This window comes from Rhinoderma darwinii, chromosome 4 (genome assembly GCF_050947455.1).
Source record: "Rhinoderma darwinii isolate aRhiDar2 chromosome 4, aRhiDar2.hap1, whole genome shotgun sequence".
Taxonomy (NCBI): Eukaryota; Metazoa; Chordata; class Amphibia; order Anura; family Rhinodermatidae; genus Rhinoderma; species Rhinoderma darwinii.
The window spans coordinates 53,924,560-53,938,354 of NC_134690.1; positions in this window are offsets into that span (position 1 = coordinate 53,924,560).

Below are 13,795 nucleotides of genomic sequence, written 5' to 3' on the forward strand. Positions count from 1 at the left end.
TCTGACAGCAGGCTATCACGGCATAATGGGACGGGACCATTTACTATGGTCCCGCCTCGCCGATCGCCGCTATTGGCTAGTCAGTGAGTAACTAGCCAATAGCAGCGATCGGTCTCATTCAGCACAGCAGTGCTCGAGCCCGGCGTTCCTGAGCTGTGATAGCTGCTGTTTCTGACAGCATGCTATCACAGCATAATGGGCCGGGACCATTTACTATGGTCCCGCCTCGCCGATCGCCGCTATTGGCTAGTCAGTGAGTAACTAGCCAATAGCAGCGATCGGTCTCATTCAGCACAGCAGTGCTCGAGCCCGGCGTTCCTGAGCTGTGATAGCTGCTGTTTCTGACAGCATGCTATCACAGCATAATGGGCCGGGACCATTTACTATGGTCCCGCCTCGCCGATCGCCGCTATTGGCTAGTCAGTGAGTAACTAGCCAATAGCAGCGATCATTCTCGTCACTTCCTCTCTCTGACCTCACATCCTGCTGCAACCGCCCTGAACGCCCTGTTGGAGTTAGCGAGGCGTTGAGATCGGTTGTGAGCAGAGAGTCAGAGAGAAAAGAAGTGAAAAAAAGTGAAAAAAAGTTTCTAAAACAACGTTTTTTTTGCTTCCCACCACCCCATCCACTACCCACTCCTGTTCCCTTCCTCTTTGAGTTCTACCCACGTTTTTGGGTCAGTGATCTCCTATCACTGACCACTTTTCAGTCTTCAGGACCACATTTCTTGGTCCCTGGGGATTTTTTTTTCATTTTTTTCTATATAAAACATAAAACAAAAAAAAAAATATAAAAAGAAAAAAAAGAAACAAAAAAAAATAGTTAGTTTAGCCAATTTTGAAAATTTAACTGGTTAGTTTAGTATTAGGGTTAGTTAGTGTCAGGGAACCGTCAAAAAGCGTAGTTAGGTATAGTGTCAGGGAATTTAGCGTCAGGAATCGGTCACCGTAGATAGGCTTAGCGTTAGGGATCCATCACCGTAGTTAGGTTTAGCGTCAGGGAAGCTCGGAATAATTAGATAGGTTTAGTGTCAGGCACCCGTCACCGTAGTTAGGTTTAGTGTCAGGGAAGCTTGAAATAATCTAGATAGGTTTAGTGTCAGGGAATCGTCGCCGTAGTTAGGTTTAGCGTTAGGGAAGTCCACATAAAATTTAGTTAGGTTTAGTGTTAGGAACCCTCGCCCTAGTTAGCTTTAGTGTCAGGGAAGTCCACTTGCTCTCTAAAAACAAAACACACATTTGTGCTAGTTGTGCTATCCTATTGCTCCCAGTTAGGGATTTATTTTTTTGCAGTATATAAATTTTGTCTTCGCACAACAAGCATGTCCCAACGGACATTTACTGCTGAAGAGGCGTATGCATTTCTGGCCTCCGACACAGACTCGTCGGATGGCGATACAGTATTTTATTTGTCTACCTCCTCATCCAGCGATGAAGAGGAGGGACCCCCTAGGAGACGCCCCAGGACCACCACCATAGTAGAAATCCCTGAGAGAAGTGACCCCACAACAAGTGATACCCCTGAGCGAAGTGACCCCATTTGGACACCCACACCAGACCATTATGAACCCCAAATCCCTGAGTACACGGGCAGCCCAGGCATCAAATTTAACACGGCAGGGTTCAGTGAGATGGACTTTTTCAAGTTCTTCTTCACTGATAACTTTATAGAGCTAATGGTCACCCAGACTAATTTATATGCCCAACAGTATATCACCAAGAACCCCAACTCATTTTATGCCCAATCCCAGAGGTGGACTCCTGTAAACGCAGCAGAGTTGGGCAAGTTCTGGGGACTGCTCTTGAACATGGGGCTTCTAAAAAAGCCATCCATTAGGACCTACTGGAGCACGGACATCCTATACCACACCCCGATGTACCGTATGGCCATGTCCAGGATGCGTTATGAGGCAATACTTCGCTTCCTACATTATGCCGATAATGAGCAGTGCCCACCCCGAGATGACCCCAGTTTTGACCGTTTATATAAACTGAGACCCCTATTAGACCATTTCAGTGCCCGGTTTGCCCAAGCATACACCCCCGAGAAGTGTATTTCCATTGATGAGTCCCTGGTACATTTTAAAGGGAGGCTTCAATTCCGCCAATACCTGCCAAGTAAGAGGGCAAGGTATGGCGTGAAGTTGTATAAGCTGTGCGAGAGTGCATCAGGGTATACATATAAATTCAGGATATATGAAGGGAAGGACAGCAGTATTCAGCCCCCAGAATGCCCCCCCTTACTGGGAATTAACGCAAAAATTGTGTGGGATTTGGTGCACCCACTGCTGGACCAGGGTTACCACCTCTACCTGGATAATTTTTATACCAGCGTCCCGCTCTTCAAGTGCCTCGCTTCCAGAAGGACTGCGGCATGCGGCACTGCTAGAAAAAATCTTAGAGGCCTCCCTAAAACACTGCTTGGGCAAACACTCAGAAGGGGTGAGAGCAGGGCACATTCTAGTAGCAACATATTGTGTGTCAAGTACAAGGACAAGAGAGATGTCCTTGTATTGACAACAATACATGGCCACACCAGTACCCATGTACCTGTACGAGGTACCAGTACAGAGACCCCCAAACCAGATTGCATCCTGGACTACAATAGGTACATGGGAGGGGTGGACTTGTCAGATCAAGTCCTGAAGCCCTACAGCGCTACGCGGAAATCGAGGGTGTGGTATAAGAAGCTGGCCGTGCACATCATACAGATGGCATTGTACAATGCGTACGTGCTACGTCGATGTGCAGGCCAGAGGGGAACTTTCCTGGAATTTCAAGAGGTGGTTATAAAGAACCTAATTTTTGGCGACCAGGAAGGAGGGGCACCCAGTACTTCTGGAAGCGAGGCCACACGCATCGTACCAGGGCAACACTTTCCAGGAGAAGTTCCCCAAACTGGCAAGAAGGGAAAAAGTCAAAAGAGGTGCAAAGTGTGCTATAAGAGGGGGATAAGGAAGGACACAACATACCAATGCGACACGTGTCCCGAAAAACCAGGGCTCTGTATGAAAGATTGTTTTAAAATTTACCATACATCCATTGATTTTTAATTTACCCTGATGCACTCCGCACAGCTTATCCCCCTCATCTTTCCCTTTTGAGCCCTGCCATGTGCCCAAGCAGCAAATAACAGCCACATGTAGGGTATTGCCGTACCCGGGAGAACCCACATTACAATTTATGGGGTGTATGTCTCCGGTGGCACATGCTGGGCACAATATATCGGACACTGAAATGGCATATATGTATAGGAAATTGCAAATCTCACTTTGCACCATCTACTGCGCATTACCTTTTACACAATAACTGTTGGGTCAAAATGCTCACTACACTCTAGATGAATGTCTTAAGGGGTGTAGTTTTTAAAATGGGGTCACTTCTCGGGGGTTTCAACTGTACTGGTACCTCAGGGGTTCTGCCTACATGACTTAGCACCAGAAAAGCTCCAGTAGGCTAAATGGTGGTCCTTCCCTTCTGAGCCCTGTCGTGTGCCCAGGCAGCTAATAACAGCCACATGTAGGGTATTGCCGTACCCGGGAGAACCCACATTACAATTTATGGGGTGTATGTCTCCAGTGGCACATGCTGGGCACAATATATCAGACACTGAAATGGCATATATGCATAGGAAATTGCAAATCTCACTTTGCACCATCTGCTGCGCATTACCTTTTACACAATAACTGTGGGGTCAAAATGCTCACTACACCACTAGATGAATGTCTTAAGGGGTGTAGTTTTTAAAATGGGGTCACTTCTCGGGGGTTTCAACTGTACTGGTACCTCAGGGGTTCTGCCTACATGACTTAGCACCAGAAAAGCTCCAGTAGGCTAAATGGTGGTCCTTCCCTTCTGAGCCCTGTCGTGTGCCCAGGCAGCTAATAACAGCCACATGTAGGGTATTGCCGTACCCGGGAGAACCCACATTACAATTTATGGGGTGTATGTCTCCAGTGGCACATGCTGGGCACAATATATCAGACACTGAAATGGCATATATGCATAGGAAATTGCAAATCTCACTTTGCACCATCTGCTGCGCATTACCTTTTACACAATAACTGTGGGGTCAAAATGCTCACTACACCACTAGATGAATGTCTTAAGGGGTGTAGTTTTTAAAATGGGGTCACTTCTCGGGGGTTTCAACTGTACTGGTACCTCAGGGGTTCTGCCTACATGACTTAGCACCAGAAAAGCTCCAGTAGGCCAAATGGTGGTCCTTCCCTTCTGAGCCCTGTCGTGTGCCCAGGCAGCTAATAACAGCCACATGTAGGGTATTGCCGTACCCGGGAGAACCCACATTACAATTTATGGGGTGTATGTCTCCAGTGGCACATGCTGGGCACAATATATCAGACACTGAAATGGCATATATGCATAGGAAATTGCAAATCTCACTTTGCACCATCTGCTGCGCATTACCTTTTACACAATAACTGTGGGGTCAAAATGCTCACTACACCACTAGATGAATGTCTTAAGGGGTGTAGTTTTTAAAATGGGGTCACTTCTCGGGGGTTTTAACTGTACTGGTACCTCAGGGGCTTCTGCATACATGACTTAGCACAAGAAAAGCTCCAGTAGGCCAAATGGTGGTCCTTCCCTTCTGAGCCCTGTCGTGTGCCCAGGCAGCTAATAACAGCCACATGTAGGGTATTGCCGTACCCGGGAGAACCCACATTACAATTTATGGGGTGTATGTCTCCAGTGGCACATGCTGGGCACAATATATCAGACACTGAAATGGCATATATGCATAGGAAATTGCAAATCTCACTTTGCACCATCTGCTGCGCATTACCTTTTACACAATAACTGTGGGGTCAAAATGCTCACTACACCACTAGATGAATGTCTTAAGGGGTGTAGTTTTTAAAATGGGGTCACTTCTCGGGGGTTTCAACTGTACTGGTACCTCAGGGGTTCTGCCTACATGACTTAGCACCAGAAAAGCTCCAGTAGGCCAAATGGTGGTCCTTCCCTTCTGAGCCCTGTCGTGTGCCCAGGCAGCTAATAACAGCCACATGTAGGGTATTGCCGTACCCGGGAGAACCCACATTACAATTTATGGGGTGTATGTCTCCAGTGGCACATGCTGGGCACAATATATCAGACACTGAAATGGCATATATGCATAGGAAATTGCAAATCTCACTTTGCACCATCTGCTGCGCATTACCTTTTACACAATAACTGTGGGGTCAAAATGCTCACTACACCACTAGATGAATGTCTTAAGGGGTGTAGTTTTTAAAATGGGGTCACTTCTCGGGGGTTTCAACTGTACTGGTACCTCAGGGGTTCTGCCTACATGACTTAGCACCAGAAAAGCTCCAGTAGGCCAAATGGTGGTCCTTCCCTTCTGAGCCCTGTCGTGTGCCCAGGCAGCTAATAACAGCCACATGTAGGGTATTGCCGTACCCGGGAGAACCCACATTACAATTTATGGGGTGTATGTCTCCAGTGGCACATGCTGGGCACAATATATCAGACACTGAAATGGCATATATGCATAGGAAATTGCAAATCTCACTTTGCACCATCTGCTGCGCATTACCTTTTACACAATAACTGTGGGGTCAAAATGCTCACTACACCACTAGATGAATGTCTTAAGGGGTGTAGTTTTTAAAATGGGGTCACTTCTCGGGGGTTTCAACTGTACTGGTACCTCAGGGGTTCTGCCTACATGACTTAGCACCAGAAAAGCTCCAGTAGGCTAAATGGTGGTCCTTCCCTTCTGAGCCCTGTCGTGTGCCCAGGCAGCTAATAACAGCCACATGTAGGGTATTGCCGTACCCGGGAGAACCCACATTACAATTTATGGGGTGTATGTCTCCAGTGGCACATGCTGGGCACAATATATCAGACACTGAAATGGCATATATGCATAGGAAATTGCAAATCTCACTTTGCACCATCTGCTGCGCATTACCTTTTACACAATAACTGTGGGGTCAAAATGCTCACTACACCACTAGATGAATGTCTTAAGGGGTGTAGTTTTTAAAATGGGGTCACTTCTCGGGGGTTTCAACTGTACTGGTACCTCAGGGGTTCTGCCTACATGACTTAGCACCAGAAAAGCTCCAGTAGGCCAAATGGTGGTCCTTCCCTTCTGAGCCCTGTCGTGTGCCCAGGCAGCTAATAACAGCCACATGTAGGGTATTGCCGTACCCGGGAGAACCCACATTACAATTTATGGGGTGTATGTCTCCAGTGGCACATGCTGGGCACAATATATCAGACACTGAAATGGCATATATGCATAGGAAATTGCAAATCTCACTTTGCACCATCTGCTGCGCATTACCTTTTACACAATAACTGTGGGGTCAAAATGCTCACTACACCACTAGATGAATGTCTTAAGGGGTGTAGTTTTTAAAATGGGGTCACTTCTCGGGGGTTTCAACTGTACTGGTACCTCAGGGGTTCTGCCTACATGACTTAGCACCAGAAAAGCTCCAGTAGGCCAAATGGTGGTCCTTCCCTTCTGAGCCCTGTCGTGTGCCCAGGCAGCTAATAACAGCCACATGTAGGGTATTGCCGTACCCGGGAGAACCCACATTACAATTTATGGGGTGTATGTCTCCAGTGGCACATGCTGGGCACAATATATCAGACACTGAAATGGCATATATGCATAGGAAATTGCAAATCTCACTTTGCACCATCTGCTGCGCATTACCTTTTACACAATAACTGTGGGGTCAAAATGCTCACTACACCACTAGATGAATGTCTTAAGGGGTGTAGTTTTTAAAATGGGGTCACTTCTCGGGGGTTTTAACTGTACTGGTACCTCAGGGGCTTCTGCATACATGACTTAGCACAAGAAAAGCTCCAGTAGGCCAAATGGTGGTCCTTCCCTTCTGAGCCCTGTCGTGTGCCCAGGCAGCTAATAACAGCCACATGTAGGGTATTGCCGTACCCGGGAGAACCCACATTACAATTTATGGGGTGTATGTCTCCAGTGGCACATGCTGGGCACAATATATCAGACACTGAAATGGCATATATGCATAGGAAATTGCAAATCTCACTTTGCACCATCTGCTGCGCATTACCTTTTACACAATAACTGTGGGGTCAAAATGCTCACTACACCACTAGATGAATGTCTTAAGGGGTGTAGTTTTTAAAATGGGGTCACTTCTCGGGGGTTTCAACTGTACTGGTACCTCAGGGGTTCTGCCTACATGACTTAGCACCAGAAAAGCTCCAGTAGGCCAAATGGTGGTCCTTCCCTTCTGAGCCCTGTCGTGTGCCCAGGCAGCTAATAACAGCCACATGTAGGGTATTGCCGTACCCGGGAGAACCCACATTACAATTTATGGGGTGTATGTCTCCAGTGGCACATGCTGGGCACAATATATCAGACACTGAAATGGCATATATGCATAGGAAATTGCAAATCTCACTTTGCACCATCTGCTGCGCATTACCTTTTACACAATAACTGTGGGGTCAAAATGCTCACTACACCACTAGATGAATGTCTTAAGGGGTGTAGTTTTTAAAATGGGGTCACTTCTCGGGGGTTTCAACTGTACTGGTACCTCAGGGGTTCTGCCTACATGACTTAGCACCAGAAAAGCTCCAGTAGGCCAAATGGTGGTCCTTCCCTTCTGAGCCCTGTCGTGTGCCCAGGCAGCTAATAACAGCCACATGTAGGGTATTGCCGTACCCGGGAGAACCCACATTACAATTTATGGGGTGTATGTCTCCAGTGGCACATGCTGGGCACAATATATCAGACACTGAAATGGCATATATGCATAGGAAATTGCAAATCTCACTTTGCACCATCTGCTGCGCATTACCTTTTACACAATAACTGTGGGGTCAAAATGCTCACTACACCACTAGATGAATGTCTTAAGGGGTGTAGTTTTTAAAATGGGGTCACTTCTCGGGGGTTTCAACTGTACTGGTACCTCAGGGGTTCTGCCTACATGACTTAGCACCAGAAAAGCTCCAGTAGGCCAAATGGTGGTCCTTCCCTTCTGAGCCCTGTCGTGTGCCCAGGCAGCTAATAACAGCCACATGTAGGGTATTGCCGTACCCGGGAGAACCCACATTACAATTTATGGGGTGTATGTCTCCAGTGGCACATGCTGGGCACAATATATCAGACACTGAAATGGCATATATGCATAGGAAATTGCAAATCTCACTTTGCACCATCTGCTGCGCATTACCTTTTACACAATAACTGTGGGGTCAAAATGCTCACTACACCACTAGATGAATGTCTTAAGGGGTGTAGTTTTTAAAATGGGGTCACTTCTCGGGGGTTTCAACTGTACTGGTACCTCAGGGGTTCTGCCTACATGACTTAGCACCAGAAAAGCTCCAGTAGGCTAAATGGTGGTCCTTCCCTTCTGAGCCCTGTCGTGTGCCCAGGCAGCTAATAACAGCCACATGTAGGGTATTGCCGTACCCGGGAGAACCCACATTACAATTTATGGGGTGTATGTCTCCAGTGGCACATGCTGGGCACAATATATCAGACACTGAAATGGCATATATGCATAGGAAATTGCAAATCTCACTTTGCACCATCTGCTGCGCATTACCTTTTACACAATAACTGTGGGGTCAAAATGCTCACTACACCACTAGATGAATGTCTTAAGGGGTGTAGTTTTTAAAATGGGGTCACTTCTCGGGGGTTTTAACTGTACTGGTACCTCAGGGGCTTCTGCATACATGACTTAGCACAAGAAAAGCTCCAGTAGGCCAAATGGTGGTCCTTTCCTTCTGAGTCCTGCCATTGGCCCAAACATCAGTTTATCACCACAAATGGGGTATTGCCGCACTCAGGACAAATTGGGCAACAAAATGGGGTGTTTTATTCCTTGTGAAAATAAGAAATTTTGAACAAAAATTACATCTTAATGGAAAAAAATATCATTTTTTTAATTCACAGCCCAATTCAAATAGGTGCTGTGAAAAAACGGTGTGGTCAAAATGATAACAACAACCATAAATGAATTCCTTGAGGGGTCTAGTTTCCAAAATGGGGTCACTTCTGGTGGGTTTCCATTGCTTTCATACCTCAACACCTCTTCAAACCTGGCATGCTGCCTAAAATATATTCTAATAAAAAAGAGGCCTCAAAATGCACTAGGTGCTCCTTTGTTTCTGAGGCTTGTGTTTTATTCCACGAGCGCACTAGAGCCACATGTGGGACATTTCTAAAAACTGCAGAATCTGGACAATACATATTTAGTAGTATTTCTCTGGTAAAATCTTCTGTGTTACAGAAAAAAATGGAATAATATTGAAATTCAGCAAGAAAAATGAAATTTGCAAATTTCACCTCCACATTGCTTTAATTCCTGTGAAATGCCTGAAGGGTTAAAAAACTTTCTAAATGCTGTTTTGAATACTTTGAGGGGTCTAGTTTTTAAAATGGGGTGTTTTATGGGGGTTTCTAATACATAGGCCCCTCAAAGCCACTTCAGAACTCAAGAGGTACCTTAAAAAAAAGGCTTTTGAAATTTTCTTAAAAATATGAGAAATTGCTGTTTATGTTCTAAGCCTTGTAACGTCCAAGAAAAATAAAAGAATGTTAAAAAAACGATGCCAATCTAAAGTAGACATATGGGAAATGTGAACTAGTAACTATTTTGGGTGGTATAACCGTCTGTTTTACAAGCAGATGCATTTAAATTCTGAAAAATGCAATTTTTTCAAAATTTTCTCTAAATTTTGCAATTTTTCACCAATAAACACTGAATATATCGACCAAATTTTACCACGAACATGAAGCCCAAAGTGTCACGAGAAAACAATCTCAGAATCGCTTGGATAGGTTTAAGCATTCCGACGTTATTACCACATAAAGTGAAATATGTCAGATTTGAAAAATGGGCTCTGAGCCTTAAGGCCCAAACTAGGCTGCGTCCTTAAGGGGTTAAACACCATTCACATGAAATGATGTATTCAGTATTCCGCTAGTTACTGCTTGTAATCCATCAATGCTGTGAAGACAGACATACAACGTAAACTCCTCTGCTGCATTGCAATCTGGGAGGTATTTGCTACATCTCCTGCAATGTGATACAGCAGGACCTGCTTACAGGCACTAAAACAGCAGAGGCCAATTAAATCTGTCAAATTAGAAGCCATCATAATTTGAATGTATCACTAGATGATGGATATATCTCAAGATCAGTATAAAATAAGTAGAGCTAATTATTTTCAAAGTTACTATTTATATGTAGACTATATCACGTCCATACAAGAGATTTCTTACTTAAGACATTGATGGCAAATCACTAGGTGAGGCTTCGACTACTGTGACCCTGTTGATCACTAGAATGAAGTGACAGCGGTGTTAGCAAAGCGATGTCTGTCAGCTCCGTCTGGCTTTTTTTGGAGCTACATGGACAACTCAGTATAGTCAATGGATAACCATGTGTGGTCCAAAAATAGCTGAAGGACATGGTGCTTTCCTACTACTTAGTTCTAGTTATTCGCAGTTGGCGGAGCCCCATTGATTGAATGTTGATGACATATCCTAGAAATTTAAAGCTAAATACTTTTTTTTTATTGCTCCAATATATCTAAAATAAAAAAAAACGTAAAACTTTACAATTAGTCTTGATGAAAAATATTCTATCATTTTGTGTACACAACTCTTATGCATGACCCACTTCTACTGACTGTAGGGTATGAAGAAAGGGGAGCAGAGGGAGTGAAGTAACACATAACTGCGGGATCACAGCACACACAGGGTTGAAATCCAAAGAAGAACAAGAACCTTCCCCATAAATGGTACATGCCAGCACTAGCCATTCTCGAACATGAAAGCCGACCTTGTTTGACAAATCCCTTCACATCCCTTGTAGGTGGAGGAGAATATTGACCTGACCATTTTGCTGGATATATATATATATTGTAACAGGTTGAGGGGGTTAGTCTGCCAAGGGAGATATATCCCTAAACGCCTATTAAGAGGTTAACATAGGCTCTTCCCCCCACACAGGTGGCGGGTAATTAACTAAGAGGAAAAACACTGCTGGGAGAATGTGTCAGAGAGAGAGAGGAAGCAGAGAAGGTAAAGACTGGTTTGCTACTAAACAGACCTGATATTTACAAAGGGGTGAGAGCTAACCCCTGCAAAGGGCTGGACTGTGTGAGTTATACTTGGACTTTTGTTACGTGAAACGTTTCTTGCTATTCTAACCTTTGTGCATGCTGATGAGACAAGCAACTGTTGTGTTTATTGGATTTCCCTGATTGAAGGAGAAATAAAGCTTCTAAAGTCCTGTTTAAACAAGAATACTGCGCTGAGAGTGTCTCTTTCCCTAAACTGCTACAATATATATATGGTATTGACCTCACTATGGCTGGGTTTACACGACCTATATACGGACGTAATTCGGGCGTTTTAGCCTCGAATTACGTCCAAAAATACGGCTCCAAAGCGTCGGCAAACATCTGCCCATTCATTTGAATGGGCTTTATGATGTTCTGTGCCGACGGTCATTTTTTTTACGCGCCGCTGTCAAAAGACGGCGCGTAAAAAAGACGCCCGCGTCAAAGAAGTGCCTGTCACTTCTTGGGACGTAATTGGAGCCGTTTTCCATTGACACCATGGAAAAACAGCTCCAATTACGTCCGTAATGGACGCAGCGAAAAGCGCCTGCACTTGCCATTACGTCTGAAATGCCGGAGCTGTTTTCTCCTGAAAACAGCTCCGTAATTTCAGCTGTAACGGAGGCTGCCGTGTGAACATACCCTAAACATGCATGGCTTGCCCAATTCTCCTTTTTTTCTGTGTTTTCTATGGTAATTATTTTTTTGGGCCGTTTTACCTAACCATGGTTCCTGGGGTCTCCTTGACACATGGTCAGTGCAATACGGAACTACTAATTTCATTCTTCTCAAAGATCCCTGGGAAAGCAGTCAAGAACTCAGGGCCAGACTATAGCACTGGGCAACAATTATAGAATACTCACTTCCCCCACACTCTTCCTTACACTAAGCTTCTTTCAGATAGGAATATTAATAGGGGTTCCCTGGCAGTGGCAACAATTTTAAGAGGTTCTCCATAGTGATAAGGTTGGAAATAATGGTATTAGGAAGTCATACCTTTTTGCTTAAAAATAAAGGACGCATCCTGTAGGTGTCAATGGGTGATAATAAGTAAAAATGACCCTGCATTATCACTTGCATTAAAGATGTGGTACAATGACCTCCTGGTCTCAGCTGCCAGGGATAGGGAGATAAAAAGACAGCAAACTATAAGACATAACATAAACTAAACATTCATTGTCTTCAACACCTTGGTGTTTGGGTGGTTTCTGCAAAACGAGACTGTAAATTATTAAAGAGCTTTTATTCATATAAACCTGCTGTGACCCTTTAATTCTAGCAGAAGAAAGCTGGAAAGAAAAATCTACCATATTTTTCGGACTATAAGACGCACCCAGGTTTTAAAGGGAATGTGTCGCTAGAAAAATATAATTATTATTTTTTTAGTTAAACTGTTAGTATATAAATGATTACACATTGTTCTAATTTTTAAATTTTTTGACAAGTCAGGAAATATTATAAATTAGATTCTAATATATAACAATTCCATGTGCTGGTCACTAGAGGGAGCAATTCCCAAAATTGCAGCATTGGCATGTGGTAAAGCAACCTCATTGCTTTATGCTGCAAAATTGGAGAAGACACACTCGCTCTAGTGTACTCAAACAATCTCCCCTCCTTTATCCTGGCTAGTGGCAGGAGAAAGGAGGGGGTTGAATGTTCAAACCTCCTACACTGTGTGCCGCCATTTTTTTGAGCGAATGCACAGTGTAGGAGGATTAGATACAGTGGTAATCACATAGTATAACACGAACATACACACACATCACATACACAAACATAACTTACCTGCTCCTGCCGCGGCCGATGTTGCCGCTCCCTCCGCTCCTAGTCCTTGCTTCTGAACATATGGACGGAAGCCGCGACCATAAGTAATCATCTTACTGTCCGGCCGCGGCTTCAGGTCCACATGAAAATGGCGCCGGATGTCGCTCTGCCGAAGACCTTCCATTTGGACTGTGTGGGAGCGGCGCATGCATCGTTCCCACACAGACGGCGTACACTATAGTGAGTGGGACGGCTCCCGTTCGCATTCTCTATGGGGATGTATGTGCCGTATTCCATCTCTGTATGTGTCGTTAATCGACACATACAGAGATGAAAAACAAAATGGCAGCCCCCATAGTGAAGTAAAAGAAAGAAAAAAGTAAAACACAAAAACACAAATAAATAAAATTTACTTTAATGACATAATAAAAGCAATAACATATAAAAAAAAAAAATCCGCGACACCTTCCCTTTAAACAACAAAAAATTTTAAAAAATATATCGTTTTTACTACTTTTACAAAGCAAAAACTATTTGTTAAAAATAATTATTTGTTCTCTTTCACCACATTCTGAGAGCCACATTTTATTAGTTCCCCTAGGGTACTTCAACCAGCGATCATTAGCTCATTTATCTTGAATCCGCATCTATCTGATGTTTATGACATATCCTGTCATTAGATCATTGAGTGGGTTAGTCTGCCAAGGGAGATATATCCTTAGACGCCTATTAAGAGGTTAACATAGGCTCTTCCCTATCTGACATTTATCTTGAACCCGCATCTATCTGACATTTATGACACATCCTGTGGATATGTCATAAATTTTCATCATGGGAAAACCCTATAAATGCAGCGTGTCAGCTGTAAAACACAGCTGACACCTGCAGTGTATGGAGCGGGCTTAACTTGA